The sequence below is a fragment of the Oncorhynchus gorbuscha genome, unplaced genomic scaffold (assembly GCF_021184085.1).
Source record: "Oncorhynchus gorbuscha isolate QuinsamMale2020 ecotype Even-year unplaced genomic scaffold, OgorEven_v1.0 Un_scaffold_1399, whole genome shotgun sequence".
Lineage (NCBI taxonomy): Eukaryota > Metazoa > Chordata > Actinopteri > Salmoniformes > Salmonidae > Oncorhynchus > Oncorhynchus gorbuscha.
In genome coordinates, this window is record NW_025746185.1 from 1476 (window position 1) to 18202 (window position 16727).

The window sequence follows — 16727 nt, forward strand, 5'->3', positions numbered from 1 at the left end:
ACTCCATGAGTAGGGTATTCCATGAGCAGGATACTCCATGAGTAGGGTATTCCATGAGCAGGATACTCCATGAGCAGGATACTCCATGAGTAGGGTATTCCATGAGCAGGATACTCCATGAGCAGGATACTCCATGAGTAGGGTATTCCATGAGCAGGATACTCCATGAGCAGGATACTCCATGAGTAGGGTATTCCATGAGCAGGATACTCCATGAGCAGGATACTCCATGAGTAGGGTATTCCATGAGCAGGATACTCCATGAGCAGGATACTCCATGAGCAGGATACTCCATGAGTAGGGTATTCCATGAGCAGGATACTCCATGAGCAGGATACTCCTTGAGCAGGATACTCCATGAGCAGGATACTCCATGAGCAGGATACTCCTTGAGCAGGATACTCCATGAGCAGGATACTCCATGAGCAGGATACTCCATGAGCAGGGTATTCCATGAGCAGGATACTCCATGAGCAGGATACTCCATGAACAGGGTACTCCATGAGCAGGGTATTCCATGAGCAGGATACTCCATGAGCAGGGTATTCCATGAGCAGGATACTCCATGAGCAGGATACTCCATGAGCAGGATACTCCATGAGCAGGGTATTCCATGAGCAGGATACTCCATGAGCAGGATACTCCATGAACAGGATACTCCATGAGCAGGGTATTCCATGAGCAGGATACTCCATGAGCAGGGTATTCCATGAGCAGGATACTCCATGAGCAGGGTATTCCATGAGCAGGATACTCCATGAGCAGGGTATTCCATGAGCAGGATACTCCATGAGCAGGATACTCCATGAGCAGGGTACTCCATGAGCAGGATACTCCATGCTACATTGCATCTGGCAAAATCCCCACATTCATCAGGAAGCAATATCCCGGTCTGGGACCTCTGTTGTACCTTTTGCCTGGCGAGGTTTCATTCCTTTCATTATGGCTTGGTGACCTTAACACTTTAATTCTTCGTTATCTCTCCTTATCTTCCCTCTCTCACCATTTTCTCTCTATTTTTGTCCACTTTTTTGCTAGTTATATTGTTAATTTCTCTCTCTCTCTCTCTCTCTCTCTCTCTCTCTCTCTCTCTCTCTCTCTCTCTCTCTCTCTCTCTCCCCCTCTCTCTCTCTCTCTCCCTCCCCCCCTCTCTCTCTCTCTCTCTCTCTCTCTCTCTCTCTCTCCCCCTCTCTCTCTCCCTCCCCCTCTCTCTCTCTCTCTCTCTCTCTCTCTCTCTCTCTCTCTCTCTCTCTCTCTCTCCCTCTCTCTCTCTCTCTCCCTCTCTCTCTCTCTCTCTCTCTCTCTCTCCCTCCCCCTCTCTCTCTCTCTCTCTCTCTCTACCTGATTTGCTCATTATCTTTTCAAGGTTTTTCTAAGGTTTTGATCAGTAACCATGGTCAAATAGTTAGCCACAGTGGACTGTCGATTTAGGGCCAGATGGCACTGCAATTTGCTTTGTGTTTGTGCTTGTGGTTTCCAATAAGCAATGTAGTTTTGTTTTGACTCTGTTGTAATTTGGTTTGTTCTGATTGATTGGATTTTCTGGTCCTGAGGCTTCAGTGTGTTATTAGAACAGGTTTGTGAACTCAGCCTCGGGACCAGCTCTTGGCATTACAGGGTCTCCCTCTCTCCCCATTCTCTCCCCATTCTCTCCCTGTTCTCTCCCCATTCTCGCTAGCTCTCTCTGCCCACCTTATTTACTCATTATTTTGTTCATTTCTCCCTCTCCCCCATTATTTATTGATTTATTTATCTCTCTCTCTCTCACTCTGTCTTCGATTTCCACTTGGAGTCACATAATAGCATCATGTCTGATCAATGATATTGATATACTAGTCTTCCTCTAGTCTTCCATTCTCCACTCTCAGGATGCGCTATGGTGTTAATGCACTGAGGTATGCAGTCAAACACCAGCTAATCTCTCTCTGCCTCTACTGAAATCTAGTAGCTGGTGTGTGTGTGTGTTTGTGTGTGTGTGGTTGTTGGTGTATCCTAGATTTCCAACAAATTGCTTGATATCCTAGCACTCCCATGTCCCTGTTTTTATTGGATAATCTGGGACAGAAGTACAGAAGTACAGTGATGAGAAGCAACTGATTGAACATGCAACGCTTTTTAAAAACAAGACTCTAGTGATGACATCACAAACACAACTCTTAAAAGGAATAATGGAGCAATTATTTAAAAAGGAGATAGAGTTTACTATAAATAGAGTAATGGTGTCCATTATCCAACATGACTGGAGAGGTTAAAGAAAAGGTTTCCCTGTTGTCATATTACAGTAATGTCACATTGTTTAATCACAGGAAGGAAGGAAGAATTCTTCCCATCCCTCAGTGCATTATGACATCTTTATGTATCCATAGAAGCAGACAGACAGTGGGAGTTTGTGTCTTCATTGTGTGACATTAAAAAACATGAGCTGGCGCACACCCAGAATAATAGTTTGTGTGAAGGTGCTGACTAACGGTGAATAAATTATACACTATCAAAATAAAGACAGTAGCTCACTCCATGTATAAACTCACAGCAATGTAATGGGTATTTATAAATGTTTTGGCATCACTGTGCAGGGTGAAGAAGGCACATTGATGCCGAAACGTTGGTAAATACCCATTACATTCCTGGGGGTTTATACATGGAGTCTGCTACTGTCTTTATTTTGATAGTTCATTGTGTGACATGACACATCTCCTTTGTCTTCCCCTCTCCCTCTGTAGCTGATGGTCATTAGTCGGGATGTGTGACATGACACATCTCCTTTGTCTTCCCCTCTCCCTCTGTAGCTGATGGTCATTAGTCGGGATGTGTGACATGACACATCTCCTTTGTCTTCCCCTTCTCCCTCTGAGGTTGATGGTCATTAGTCAGGATGTGGGACATGACACATCTCCTTTGTCTTCCCCTCTCCCTCTGTAGTTGATGGTCATTAGTCAGGATGTGGGACATGACACATCTCCTTTGTCTTCCCCTTCTCCCTCTGTAGTTGATGGTCATTAGTCGGGATGTGGGACATGACACATCTCCTTTGTCTTCCCCTTCTCCCTCTGTAGTTGATGGTCATTAGTCGGGATGTGTGACATGACACATCTCCTTTGTCTTCCCTTCTCCCTCTGTAGTTGATGGTCATTAGTCGGGATGTGGGACATGACACATCTCCTTTGTCTTCCCCTTCTCCCTCTGTAGTTGATGGTCATTAGTCGGGATGTGTGACATGACACATCTCCTTTGTCTTCCCTCTCCCTCTGTAGTTGATGGTCATTAGTCGGGATGTGTGACATGACACATCTCCTTTGTCTTCCCCTTCTCCCTCTGTAGTTGATGGTCATTAGTCGGGATGTGTGACATGACACATCTCCTTTGTCTTCCCCTCTCCCTCTGTAGTTGATGGTCATTAGTCGGGATGTGGGACATGACACATCTCCTTTGTCTTCCCCTTCTCCCTCTGTAGTTGATGGTCATTAGTCGGGATGTGTGACATGACACATCTCCTTTGTCTTCCCCTTCTCCCTCTGTAGTTGATGGTCATTAGTCTCTCTCAATCTCTCTTATCTCTCCCCATCCCTTTGTTTTTAACGTTCGTTAGTGGATGCCATGACGGGTCGTTAGCAACGTCGGCTAACGGTTACAGCTCTACTCGGAGGGGATGCAGGCAGGGGGTATGGAGATGAAACAAGACATCGGAAGCTAACACTAGGCTAGCGTTTGCGCTGTGGCTAATTACATCAGACAGCTGCCTGACAAAACAGAGACGGAAAACAGCACGTCTGTCTGTCTGTCTGTCTGTCTGTCTGTCTGTCTGTCTGTCTGTCTGTCTGTCTGTCTGTCTGTCTGTCTGTCTGTCTGTCTGTCTGTCTGTCTGTCTGTCTGTCTGTCTGTCTGTCTGTCTGTCTGTCTGTCTGTCTGTCTGTCTGTCTGTCTGTCTGTCTGTCTGTCTGTCTGTCTGTCTGTCTGTCTGTCTGTCTGTCTGTCTGTCTGTCTGCTACAGCACCTCTCTTTCTCTTCCAGACTTGTCCTCTTTTCTCTCCTCTGCTCCTGGCCTCTCACATATCTCTCTATCTGAAACACCTCTGTAGTCTACTGTAGCAATCTCCAATAGAATCCATTTCATGTTTCTCCATCTGTCTTTTCACAATCTGTCTGCTCCTTATTGAGGCCGCAGTTTCACCTTGTTTTAATGCTGGCCTTGAGATCAATAATTCAGACCTCCCTGCAGTGAAGGCAGCTTGACAGACTGATTAAGCATGAGAGGGAGAGAGATGGAGTGTGGGAGGGGCAGAAAGAGGAAGTGCAGGGTGCTGTAGAAACAGGGGATATAGAGAGAGAAGGAAAGAAGAGTGGGAGTGTTAAAGTGAAACTGGAGGGATATACACTGAGTGTACAAAACAGGATAGGAAATAGGAACACCTTAATAATATTGAGTTGCACCCCCTTGTGCCCTTAGAATAGCCTTAATTCATCGGGCATGGACTCTACAAGATGTCAAAAGTGTTCCACATGGATGCTGGCCCATGTTGACTCTAATGCTTTGCTCAGTTGTGTCAAGTTGGATGGATGTCCTTTGGGTGGTGGACCATTCTTGATACACACGAGGAACTATTGAGTGTGGAAAACCCCAGAAGCGTTGCAGTTCTTGACACAAACTGGTGCGCCTGGCACCTACTACCATACCCCGTTCAAAGGCACTTAATTATTTTGTCTTGCCCATTCACCCTCTGAAAGGTCCACATACACAATCCATATCTCAATTGTCTCAAGGCTTAAAAATCCTTCTTTAACCGGTCTCCCCCTTCATATACACTCATTTGAAGTGGATTTAAAAAGTGAGGGATCGTAGCTTTCACCTGGATTCAACTGGTCAGCCTATGTCATGGAAAGAACAGTGTTTTGTCCACTCAGTGTAAAACAAGGTACAGAAAGAGAGAAAGAGAGAAAGATAGAGAGAAAGAGAGAGAAAGATATGACAAGAAAATGGGCAGAGGGAACTGGGAGTGAAAAAGTACATGTTAAGAATGGAGAGAGAGGAGGTAAGGAGGAAGAGAGGGAGAGAAGGAGAGTGACTAAGGGGAAGAAGGCTGAGGGGAATTTCGCAGAGAACAGATGAAAGACGGTGAGAGCGACAGAGAGAGAAAAAGAAAGAGCTATAGAGAACAGGTTGATGAGGGATGGTGAGAGGGATGGAGGGAGTGAGGGAGAGAGATGGGGGAGAGGAGCGTTTGTGGGGATGATTTACAGTAACAGGGTAAAAGCTTATCATGGTCTATAATGGCCACATATGACACTGACCTTACCAGAGGTCCCAGTGGGGAGTTGTGTTATTATCAACAGCAAGAGTTGTGGAAAACACCTGTGTTTACCAATGAAATTCTTACAGTGACACACACACACACACCATACTAATACACACACGTTGTGACCAACAAGCCGCTATACATGTGAATGTTATCTTCTATCTTTCATTTCTCATAGCCTCACAGTCCTTTCTGTACAACACACTCACACATGAACTAAGAGTCATTCTAAACTGTAGAATCTAGACCTTCTCAAAGAAACCTGGCAGGACTGATACATCACTGACACTCACAGATGTTCTGTGAGTGTCTCATATGAAACTCAACTGGACTGAATTACAATGGCAGATAGATTATAAGATAGAGAGAATAGAAGGCAGAGAGAATAGAAGGTATAGAGAATAGAAGGCAGAGTGAATAGAAGGTATAGAGAATAGAAGGCAGAGTGAATAGAAGGCAGAGTGAATAGAAGGCAGAGTGAATAGAAGGTATAGAGAATAGAAGGCAGAGTGAATAGAAGGCAGAGTGAATAGAAGGTATAGAGAATAGAAGGTAGAGAGAATAGAAGGTAGAGAGAATAGAAGGTAGAGAGAATAGAAGGCAGAGTGAATAGAAGGCAGAGTGAATAGAAGGTAGAGAGAATAGAAGGTAGAGAGAATAGAAGGTAGAGAGAATAGAAGGTAGAGAGAATAGAAGGCAGAGAGAATAGAAGGCAGAGAGAATAGAAGGTATAGAGAATAGAAGGCAGAGTGAATAGAAGGCAGAGTGAATAGAAGGCAGAGTGAATAGAAGGTAGAGAGAATAGAAGGTAGAGTGAATAGAAGGCAGAGTGAATAGAAGGCAGAGTGAATAGAAGGCAGAGTGAATAGAAGGCAGAGTGAATAGAAGGCAGAGTGAATAGAAGGTAGAGAGAATAGAAGGTAGAGAGAATAGAAGGCAGAGAGAATAGAAGGCAGAGAGAATAGAAGGCAGAGAGAATAGAAGGCAGAGAGAATAGAAGGCAGAGAGAATAGAAGGTAGAGAGAAAGCAGAGAAAATAGAAGGTAGAGAGAATAGAAGGTAGAGAGAATAGAAGGTAGAGAGAATAGAAGGCAGAGAGAATAGAAGGTAGAGAGAAAGCAGAGAAAATAGAAGGTAGAGAGAATAGAAGGTAGAGAGAATAGAAGGTAGAGATAATAGAAGGCAGAGAGAATAGAAGGCAGAGTGAATAGAAGGCAGAGAGAATAGAAGGCAGAGAGAATAGAAGGTAGAGAGAAAGCAGAGAAAATAGAAGGTAGAGAGAATAGAAGGTAGAGTGAATAGAAGGCAGAGAGAATAGAAGGTAGAGAGAATAGAAGGTAGAGTGAATAGAAGGCAGAGAGAATAGAAGGTAGAGAGAATAGAAGGCAGAGTGAATAGAAGGCAGAGAGAATAGAAGGCAGAGAGAATAGAAGGTAGAGAGAATAGAAGGTAGAGAGAATAGAAGGCAGAGAGAATAGAAGGCAGAGAGAATAGAAGGTAGAGAGAATAGAAGGTAGAGAGAATAGAAGGTAGAGAGAATAGAAGGCAGAGAGAATAGAAGGCAGAGAGAATAGAAGGTAGAGAGAATAGAAGGCAGAGAAAATAGAAGGTAGAGAGAATAGAAGGTAGAGAGAATAGAAGGTAGAGAGAATAGAAGGTAGAGAGAATAGAAGGTAGAGAGAATAGAAGGCAGAGAGAATAGAAGGCAGAGAGAATAGAAGGCAGAGTGAATAGAAGGCAGAGTGAATAGAAGGCAGAGAGAATAGAAGGTAGAGAGAAAGCAGAGAAAATAGAAGGTAGAGAGAATAGAAGGTAGAGAGAATAGAAGGTAGAGATAATAGAAGGCAGAGAGAATAGAAGGCAGAGAGAATAGAAGGCAGAGTGAATAGAAGGCAGAGAGAATAGAAGGCAGAGAGAATAGAAGGTAGAGAGAATAGAAGGCAGAGAGAATAGAAGGCAGAGAGAATAGAAGGCAGAGTGAATAGAAGGCAGAGAGAATAGAAGGCAGAGAGAATAGAAGGTAGAGAGAAAGCAGAGAAAATAAAATGATGAAACAGTAAACCGGGTGTCCCATTCAGAACTAACAAACAGTTCATCATCATGGCCAGATTTGAAATGAGATAAACTGATCAAACAAACACAAATACAATCAGACCACAGGAGGTTGGTAGGACCTTAATTGGTGAGGACGGGCTTGTGGTAATGGCTGGAGCGGAATGAGTGGAATGGTATGAAACAGATGGTTATCAGGAGTCTGATGCCATCCGTTCCAGACATTATTATAATTCGTCCTCCCCTCAGAAGCCTCCACTGAATCAGATGCGCTGTGTATAACAGTGCAACTATTGGACTGTGACAGTGTTTAAATAACTGAACACTCCATCCTCTCTGAATCCATACACCCCCCTAGGGTATGTTTCTGACAATATACAATCTAATCAATAATTCATAATGAATTACGTGAAGGGATGGATGGAGAGAAGCAGCATTCCCAGCAGCATTCCCCAAGTGAGGATGGCTTTCACTTCAGCAGTAATAAATTCATGAACTTATTAGAGGAAAAGATAATAATTATTAGAAAGCAAATTACTGACTCCTCTTTAAATCTGCATATTCCTTCAAAGCTCAGTTGTCCTGAGTCTGCACAACTCTGCCAGGACCTAGGATCAAGAGAGACGCTCAAGTGTTTTAGTACTATATCTCTTGACACAATGATGAAAATAATCATGGTCTCTAAACCTTCAAGCTGCATACTGGACCCTATTCCAACTAAACTAGTGAAAGAGCTGCTTCCCGTGCTTGGCCCTCCTATGTTGAACATAATAAACAGCTCTCTATCCACCGGATGTGAACCAAACTCACTAAAAGTGGCAGTAATAAAGCCTCTCTTGAAAAATCCAAACCTTGACCCAGAAAATGTAAAAAACTATCGGCCTATATTGAATCTTCCATTCCTCTCAAAATGTTTAGAAAAGGCTGTTGAGCAGCAATTCACTGCCTTCCTGAAGACGAGAGGCGGACCAATATGCAGGGTGGTTGAAGTTCATGTTTTTTTAATAAGAAAAACTATACATGAACAAACTACAAAACAATAAATGTGAAAACCCGAAACCAGTCCCGTGTGGTACAAACACTGACACAGGAGACAATCACACACAAAACCCAACACCAAACAGGCTACCTAAATATGGTTCCCAATCAGAGACAATGACTAAAACCTGCCTCTGATTGAGAACCATATCAGGCCAAACACAGAAACAGACAAACTAGACACACAACATTAAATGCCCACTCAGATCACACCCTGACCAAACAAAACATACAAACATACAAAGCAAACTATGGTCAGGGTGTGACAGTACCCCACCCCAAGGTGCAGACTCCGGCTGCAAAACCTGAACCTATTGGGGAGGGTCTGGGTGGGCATCTGTCCGCGGTGGCGGCTCTGGTGCTGGACGTGGCCCCCACTTCACCATAGTCTTAGTCCGCCACTTTGTCCGCTTCCGTGGCCTCCTAACAACGGCGACCCTTCTAAATGACCCCACTGGACTGAGGGGCAGCTCGGAACAGGGGGCAGCTCGGGACAGAGGGGCAGCTCGGGACAGAGGGGCAGCTCCGTACTGGCTGACGACTCTGGCAGATCCTGGCTGACTGGCTGCTCTGGCAGAACCTGGCTGACTGGCTGCTCTGGCAGATCCTGGCTGACTGGCGGCTCTGGCTGCTCCATGCTGACTGGCGGCTCTGGCTGCTCCATGCAGACTGGCGGCTCTGGCTGCTCCATGCAGACTGGCGGCTCTGGCTGCTCCATGCAGACTGGCGGCTCTGGCTGCTCCATGCAGACTGGCGGCTCTGGCTGCTCCATGCAGACTGGCGGCTCTGGCTGCTCCATGCAGACTGGCGGCTCTGGCTGCTCCATGCAGACTGGCGGCTCTGGCTGCTCCATGCAGACTGGCGGCTCTGGCTGCTCCATGCAGACTGGCTTCTCTGGCTGCTCCATGCAGACTGGCAGCTCTGGCTGCTCCATGCAGACTGGCAGCTCTGGCTGCTCCATGCAGACTGGCAGCTCTGGCAGCTCCTTGCAGACTGGCAGCTCTGGCAGCTCCTTGCAGACTGGCAGCTCCTTGCAGACTGGCAGCTCTGGCAGCGCTGGACAGGCGGGAGACTCCGGCAGCGCTGGAGAGGAGGAAAGCTCTGGCAGTGCTGGACAGGCGAAGCGCACTGTAGGCCTGGTGCGTGGTGCTGGCACTGGTGATACTGGGCCGAGGACACGCACAGGAATCCTGGTGCGGGGAGCTGCCACTGCAGGGCTGGTGCGTGGAGGTGGTACTGGATAGACCGGACCGTGCAGGCGCACTGGAGCTCTTGAGCACCGAGCCTGCCCAACCTTACCGGGTTGAATGCTCCCGGTCGCCCTGCCAGAGCGGCGAGGTGGAATAGCCCGCACTGGGCTATGCAGGCGAACCGGGGACACCGTGCGCAAGGCTGGTGCCATGTAAGCCGGCCCAAGGAGACGCACTGGAGACCAGATGCGTAGAGCCGGCTTCATGGTACTTGGCTCGATGCCCACTCTAGCTCGGCCGATACGCGGAGCTGGAATGTACCGCACCGGGCTATGCAACCGCACTGGGGACACCGTGCGCTCCAAAGCATAACACGGTGCCTGCCCGGTCTCTCTAGCCCCGGTAAGCACAGGAAGTTGGCGCAGGTCTCCTACCCGGCTTCGCCATACTCACTGTGTGCCTCCGTGTCGCCGTGCTCGTCTTTCCAACTCCATTCACCTATAACCCTCCTTGCACTGCTCCAGCGAATCCCAGGCGGGCTCCGGCACTCTCCCTGGGTCGACCGCCCACCTGTCTATTTCCTCCCAAGTAGTATAGTCCATACTTCGCTGCTCCGGCTGCCGCTGCCTGTCACCACGCCGCTTGGTCCTGTTGTGGTTGGGTGATTCTGTCACGGGGTTCTTCCGTCGAAGGAGAGGCGGACCAATATGCAGGGTGGTTGAAGTTCATGGTTTTTTAATAAGAAAAACTATACATGAACAAACTACAAAACAATAAATGTGAAAACCCGAAACCAGTCCCGTGTGGTACAAACACTGACACAGGAGACAATCACACACAAAACCCAACACCAAACAGGCTACCTAAATATGGTTCCCAATCAGAGACAATGACTAACACCTGCCTCTGATTGAGAACCATATCAGGCCAAACACAGAAACAGACAAACTAGACACACAACATAAAATGCCCACTCAGATCACACCCTGACCAAACCAAAACATACAAACATACAAAGTAAACTATGGTCAGGGTGACACTACCTGGCATGATGACTCCTTGCTGTCCCCAGTCCACCTGGCCGTGCTGCTGCTCCAGTTTCAACTGTTCTGCCTGCGGCTATGGAATCTTGACCTGTTCACCGGACGTGCTACCTGTCCCAGACCTATTATTTGACCATGCTGGTCATTTATGAACATTTGAACATCTTGGCCATGTTCTGTTATAATCTCCACCCGGCACAGCCAGAAGAGGACTGGCCACCCCTCATAGCCTGGTTCCTCTCTAGGTTTCTTCCTAGGTTTTGGCCTTTCTAGGGACATTTTCAACATGCTTCAACACCTGCATTGCTTGCTGTTTGGGGTTTTAGGCTGGGTATCTGTACAGCACTGAGATATCAGCTGATATACAAAGGGCTATATAAATACATTTGATTTGATTTTGATTTGAGAGAAGTTCCCTCAAGGGAGAAATCTAGTTATTCTATTTGATTCTGTAAAATTATATTATATTTTAATATATTCTATTAATTTCTCTTCTATCCTATTCTATTGCGTATATGGATGTGATTGAAAGGATTACAGTAGCTAGAATGTGTAATGGCGTAGCTGACCTAACTATGGATTTTTAGAATGTTGAAGAAATAACATTGGAGAGGATGGGATGTTCTTGGGAGAACAAAAACCGGTGCAGTTTTAAAAGTATAGAAATGGTATCAGAAAGCTATATGTTAGTATTTTTGTTAGTAACCTTGCTGATGGAAGCACACTAATAAAGTGGAAGGAGAAACTAATGTTAAATGCTCCTCTCCACCCTCTCCGAGTTGGGCATCTCCGGCGCAGCCCACGCTTGTATTGCGTCCTACCTGACAGGTCGCTCCTACCAGGTGGCGTGGCGAGAATCTGTCTCCTCAGCACGCGCTCTCACCACTGGTGTCCCCCAGGGCTCTGTTCGCTATACACCAAGTCACTTGGCTCTGTCATAACCTCACATGGTCTCTCCTATCATTGCTATGCAGACGACACACAATTAATCTTCTCCTTTCCCCCTTCTGATGACCAGGTGGTGAATCGCATCTCTGCATGTCTGGCAGACATATCAGTGTGGATGACGGATCACCACCTCAAGCTGAACTTCGGCAAGACGGAGCTGCTCTTCCTCCCGGGGAAGGACTGCCCGTTCCATGATCTCGCCATCACGGTTGACAACTCCATTATGTCCTCCTCCCAGAGCGCTAAGAACCTTGGCGTGATCCTGGACAACACCCTGTCGTTCTCAACTAACATCAAGGCGGTGGCCCGTTCCTGTAGGTTCATGCTCTACAACATCCGCAGAGTACGACCCGGTCTCACACAGGAAGCGGCGCAGGTCCTAATCCAGGCATTTGTCATCTCCCGTCTGGATTACTGCAACTCGCTGTTGGCTGGGCTCCCTGCCTGTGCCATTAAACCCCTACAACTCATCCAGAATGCCGCAGCCCGTCTAGTGTTCAACCTTCCCAAGTTCTCTCACGTCACCTCGCTCCTCCGCTCTCTCCACTGGCTTCCAGTTGAAGCTCGCATCCGCTACAAGACCATGGTGCTTGCCTACGGAGCTGTGAGGGGAACGGCACCTCAGTACCTCCAGGCTCTGATCAGGCCCTACACCCAAATAAGGGCACTGCGTTCATCCACCTCTGGCCTGCTCGCCTCCCTACCACTGAGGAAGTACAGTTCCCGCTCAGCCCAGTCAAAACTGTTTGCTGCTCTGGCTCCCCAATGGTGGAACAAACTCCCTCACGACGCCAGGACAGCGGAGTCAATCACCACCTTCCGGAGACACCTGAAACCCCACCTCTTTAAGGAATACCTAGGATAGGATAAAGTAATCCTTCTCACCCCCTCCCCCTTAAAATATTTAGATGCACTATTGTAAAGTGGCTGTTCCACTGGATGTCATAAGGTGAATGCACCAATTTGTAAGTCGCTCTGGATAAGAGCGTCTGCTAAATGACTTAAATGTAAATGTAAATGTAAATGTTGTTTTGATAGATGACATTCTTGATACACACTCTTTATGACATCACAAAGTGCCTGTGACACAGGGGTTCCAGAATCATACTTGTTGACATCTCATGTGCTGGAACACTCATTTGTCTTGCATGCAAGGTATCTATCAAACTGTTCTACTGAGAAGATATTAGACTGTCAAATCTGTTAACCCTTGTATGGTCGTCATGGACATGAGGGTACCTTTGGTCTCCTTATATGTAGGTCATTTACATATTCTTACGAATGAACATACTTTATTCCATAAATTCAGTCCAAAAGGGACAATCCACTCAATTAAGGTCTACGAAGATAGGAAGACCCAACGATCCTTGGGATATACTGTAGATATATCAACTTTTACCAAAAGGATGTTGAGTCTGCCTCGGACAGTATGAAATGGAATGTGACTCATGTGGAATCAACAAGATCCTTCTCTGAAGAAGAGCATCGTTGTGAATATTATCGTCAAGAATCTGGATAAGCCAAGCATTAGGGGACACATTTTATATTCTGTCCTCTAAGGTTGTTTGTGATACTGAGGGCATACCCGAGGGTACGGTTATGTAGATTGCACAACCCAGGACGCTGTTGAATGAGCCAAGAGATTGAATGGTAAGATGTTGGCTGATGAAATAGTGAGCATTGAACTATTTAAATAATGTAAACAGAGAGAGGCTGAATTTGGATCCAGGGCCAAGGAGTTCACCTATGTGTACAGGTACATCAAGAACTTTGGCATCAACATGGATGATGACAAACTGTGAGATATGGTTGACATGATGAGTGTTTGGCAGATGTGTCTTGTGTAGCCTACTGTTGTATATCCTCTTGTTGTTTCGTGTCTGTTTAGTTGACCTTTTTATTGAGTTGAGGACGATTCTGTCCTTTTCAGCTCCAGGGAGTGTCATGGTTGATCACAGCGTGAAATCTAGAGGATTCGGCTTCCTCAGTGTCAAAAGGGAGGAGGATGCACAGAAGGTGAGAGATGTCATCCATTATTGTCACTGTCTAGATGTGTTACGGAGCTCAGTGTCTGGGAGACCAGTGTGTCATTGGAGTGTATCTGATTTTGTCAGGCTGTGGATCAGATAAATGAGAAGAAGGTGAACAGGAGCTGGATCTATGTGGGCCACGGCCAGAAGAAATGTGCAACAAGCTCTCACAATCTCATGTCACAATTAGACGTTTATCCATGTTTCTCAAACGTCAGATTTAGAAGTTGTTCCAAACTTAAAATGTAGACGTGTTTAAGGTTAAGTTTAGGCATTAACTCTGAATGTTTAAGGATAGGCATTAACTGTGAATGGTTAAGGTAAGTGTTAAGGTTTGAGATAGGCTTAAAACAAAAATCCAAAAAGTGGCCAGTTTCTACATCATCTCCCGACATCCTCAGATATGGATGGACAGCTAATCCTTGTATCACCGGTGACCTGGCTGGAAATGCAAGTGCCAGATGTTGCTAAAATACAGGATTCAGCTGAGGAAGAAGGCCGCATTAACGGAGTCAATCTGTACATGAATAATATGGATGATAGCTGGGACGGTCATCATCTCCAGAAAGAGCTTTGCCTCTTAGGAACAATCACAAGCACCAAGGTGATGATGGAGCACGGTTCAGAACAATCACAAGCACCAAGGTGATGATGGAGCACGGTTCGAACAATCACAGGGCACCAAGGTGATGATGGAGCACGGTTCAGAACAATCACAAGCACCAAGGTGATGATGGAGCCCGGTTCAGAACAATCACAAGCACCAAGGTGATGATGGAGCACAGTTCAGAACAATCACAAACACCAAGGTGATGATGGAGCACGGTTCAGAACAATCACAAGCACCAAGGTGATGATGGGAGCACAAGGTGATCAGAACAATCACAAGCACCAAGGTGATGATGGAGCCCGGTTCAGAACAATCACAAGCACCAAGGTGATGATGGAGCACGGTTGAAGCAAAGGCTTTGGATTTGTTACGCCACCAAGGCTTTGACGGAGATAAACAGTTGCAGAGTGACCAGCAAGCCGCTATCTGTGGCTCCAGGCCCAACACAAGACCCTACATCAGGCATATCTGAAGAACCGCTGACTGCAGAGGATGGCTAACGTCATGGCCGTCCCAAATCCACCCATCATCAACCCCAACCGGCCTGCACCCGCCATTATGCATCCATGCACCATGAGTGCCTCATCCTCCCATCAGATGAGGGAGTATATCTGATGATGCAGCATATATGTAAATGTTGGAGTCAATGTTGATACCACTCCCATAGCATTTACCTTGAATGTCTTTAGTTGGAAGAATACTGGCTATTGTCATCATCAAATCTCTGATCATAAATATATTCTCCCCAGCTTCCCAGGCAGCCATAGTGAGCATGCCTCAGAAAACCCCTCAGCAGGAAATTAATTCCCTGCTTCAGGTCCACATGCAAAAGCCTGCTGTCCATGTCCAGGAGTCTCTGACTGCTTCCATGCTGTCAACCTTATCCCTTGAGAACCCAAAATAAAGTCTGTGTGAGTCCGGCATACATCTCTTTTCAATTCACTTCCTGAGTCAAAAACTTGTGACCATCCATTCCATGGTCCTTTCTGATGGTTTATTTTATTCTCCCTCCTTCCAAGTCAGACACTTTACCTCCTGATCCCCCCCAATCTGGCTCCAGAATCACATGCATGCTCGCGGAGCTGGAAAACTCTGAGCTGCTCCACATGCTGGAGTCCCCACAGACCCTGCACGCCAACCTAGACTGAGGCACAGACACGGTCTCAATGGGGATAGTCAGCTCAGCCTCGATCTATGTTGAGCAAAACAAAACATTGTGGTGTTTGCTTTAGCAATCTTACTGGAATAAACACCTCCTCAATTCCTGTCATTATTGAAAGAGATTGTGATATCTCACATCTCAAAATAGGGTTACTTAATGTTAGATCCCTCACGTCCAAGTCATAGTCAATGAACTAATCACTGATCATAATGTTGATGTGATTAGCTTGACAGAAACATGGCTCAAGCCTGATGAATGAACTGTGTTAAATGAGGATTCTCCTGGTTACACTAGTGACCATATCCCCTGGGCATCCCACAAAGGCAGTGGTGAGGCTAACATTTATGACAGCAAATTTCAATTTACAAAAAATGTAATACATTTTTATTTTGAGCTTCTAGTCATGAAATCTATGCAGTCTATTCAATCACTTTGAAGAGCTACCATTCCTCACGGAGTTCCCATAATTTCTATCCGACCTTGTAGTCATGGCAGATAACATTAACCTACAAAGCATTACATGGGCTTGCTCCTACCTATCTCTCCGATTTGGTCCTGCCGTACATACCTACACGTACGCTACAGTCACAAGACGCAGGCCTCCTTATTGTCCCTAGGATCTCTAAGCAAACAGCTAGAGGCAGGGCTTTCTCCTATAGAGCTCCATTTTATGGAATGGTCTGCTTATCCATGTAAGAGACGTAGACTCAGTCTCGACCTTTAAGTCTTTACTGAAGACTCATCACTTCATTAGGTGCTATGATTGAGTGTAGTCTGGCCCAGGGGTGCGAAGGTAAATGGAAAGGCACCGGAGCGATGAACTGCCCTTGCTGTCTCTGCCTGGCAGGCTCCCCTCTCTCCACTGGGAGTCTCTGCCTCTGACGCTATTACAGGGGCTGAGTCACTGGCTTACTAGTGCTCTTCCATGCCATCCCTAGGAGTGGTGCGTCACTTGAGTGGGTTGAGTCATTGAAGTGATCTTCCTGTCTGTTGATATCCCTCTAGTGGTGTGGGGGCTGTGCTTTGGCAAAGTGGGTGGGGTTATATCCTGCTTGGCCCTGTCCGGGAGTATGGTCAGATGGGGCGACAGTGTCCCCTGACTCACCCCTGTCTCAGTCTCCAGTATTATGTCCTGCAATAGTCTATGTGCCGGGGGGCTAGGATCATTCTGTTATATCTGGTGTAATTCTCCTGTCTTATCTGGTGTCCTGTGTGAATTTCAGTATTATCCCTCTAATTCAATTCAATCCCAGGGCTTTATTGACATGGGAAACATATGTTAACATTGCCAAAGCAAGTGAAGTTGATAAGAAAGAAAAGATAAATAAACAATAAAAATGTACAGTAAAACAGTACACTCACT

General features: G+C 46.3%; 1 pseudogene; it reads left to right on the forward strand.

The window, feature by feature from the left end:
• The first annotated feature begins 12785 nt into the window (after positions 1-12785).
• LOC124022464 lies at positions 12786-15350 on the forward strand (annotated as a pseudogene).
• The last annotated feature ends 1377 nt before the right edge of the window (positions 15351-16727 follow it).